This window comes from Populus euphratica, unplaced genomic scaffold (assembly GCF_000495115.2).
Source record: "Populus euphratica unplaced genomic scaffold, PopEup_1.0 scaffold1360.1, whole genome shotgun sequence".
NCBI classification, from domain to species: Eukaryota; Viridiplantae; Streptophyta; class Magnoliopsida; order Malpighiales; family Salicaceae; genus Populus; species Populus euphratica.
Window position 1 is genome coordinate 31,161 of NW_011501202.1, and position 2,113 is coordinate 33,273.

Below are 2,113 nucleotides of genomic sequence, written 5' to 3' on the forward strand. Positions count from 1 at the left end.
CTTCAACACTCTTAGTACAAATTGGCTTTGATATATGGATATTAAAGTCCCATATATTGTAGCGACAAATAAGACTATTTTTACACATAAGGTTATAATTCTTAATTAATTGTTTCTTCTTTGAATTTAATAGTTATAAGATTTGGTTTGGAGTCTTCAAGAAATGGTTATTTTGATTGCCTTTTTGAAGATTGTAAATAAGGGATTGAATTTTTCCCTTTTGTTATTTTTACGAGACTTGTAAATTTGTAATGGTTTGATGTGAATTGGTGGTCACGATGAGCTTTTTTTAATATATTGATGGATGTTCGAAGAAAATACTTTTTTATTCTTAATAAGAAAAGCTAAAAGCTCCACTATCTCTTACAATAGAGGTTGAACGAAGAGTGTTAAAGTGTGTGAGTGGTTTTCTAGTGATGGTGACAACAAAAGATCAACTACTACTTGCTTTGCATGAAAGAAGGATATGAGGTAGTAGGTGTACTTGTACTTGTGCGTATTTAAAAGGATGTCAGGTGGCTGTGCCAGGCTACATTGAAAACAAGTCTTTTTCAGTCCTTAAATGGAATATAGTGAAAATCTCGTAAATACTTTATAATTTTTATTAATATTGTTTTAGAGTGTTATGAACTCATAAATTTCAAAACATAAATTGTAATTTTTAAAACAATAAAGGCAAAGAAAAAGGATGAATGAACTACAAAAGAGACGCGTTAGTTTTCCTAAAAATATTTGACAGTAACCGTTTGGTTGGTAGATAATTAGAAGACTGATGGATTCAAAATCTTTCATTTTAAACACTAAAACATAATGCTAGCAACTTTTATAAAGTTATTTTCAGTCTCAAAATACATATTACTAACATCATATTGTATATTTGAATCCATTAATTTCTTAAAAGCATTTGATGTGCAGCGTTTTATTCTTGTTCTATAACATTTCCTTAGTGTCAATATTAGCATTTGAAAAGGTTAATACTTCCTCTCTTTGTTTTCCTTTATTCTTTTTTACTTAAAATGGAGAATATATATATATATATATATATATATAAGAGGAGATGCGGGGTGCAAAAGAAAAGGAGAACGGAGAAGAGTATCACACACACACGAACACACATACATCTTTTGTCCTCTTACTTTCCTTCGTCGGATAAGATTAAAATGAGAGGTATTTTTAATTATTATTTTATTGAATAGAGAGAGCATGTGAAAAAGAAAACAAACATTTATGTTATGTCTACTAATGTTGTCTTGGAAGGAAACAGTGGGATACGGTCCATTAATTGAACCGAGAGAAAATAATGAAAGCCACCAAAGAGAAAAAACACAAGAAAAAGCATGAACATTTTCAAGTTGAAAAGCCGCCTCTAGGATACCGTGAAGAAAAAACAGAGGAGAAAAACATACCATATACCCCGTTGTTTGGGTTAACTCGGTGATTTATTAATCTAAAATGTTTGGATTAACTCTATTAATCTAAAATTTAATTTGAACTAATTTAAAGAAAAAAATAATTTTTTTTAAAACTATGTTATTTTAAGTTTATTCTCAATTATGTTAATTATTTTTAATATTAATAATCAGTTTTTTATAATTTAAACACTAATTTCTCTCGTGCATTAATGGAATATTTCAACAAGCAAACTTTATATACTCTACAAAATTCTTGAACTTGTCAAAATTTATTAAGCACCTTAAAACCTTTAAGGATTACAAAAGTTTCAAAGATATCTCTATTCTATAGATTTCTTAAGGTATTTCAAACAATGACTAAAATAATTATCACTTTTTAGTCTCAAATTGAGTTCTATATCTTGCAAATGTTGACCAAACATGCACAAGCATTAAGTATAAAATGAAACACTCAACAACTAGTGTATTAATTCAATCAAAGGAACTGTTAAAATATTCATAGTTAGGTTACATAAAAAATCTCAGAATAATAGTAATTAGTACTTAAAAGTGCATTTTTATAAAGGTTTTATATCATCATTTTGCACTTGAAGTATCAATAACTCCTTAACTAAAACATGTTTTATCCTAACATAAAGTTTTGGCCTATAAAAGGAGGTATTTACCATGCATTTAGGCATCTTGGTTTCCAGATCAAGTTC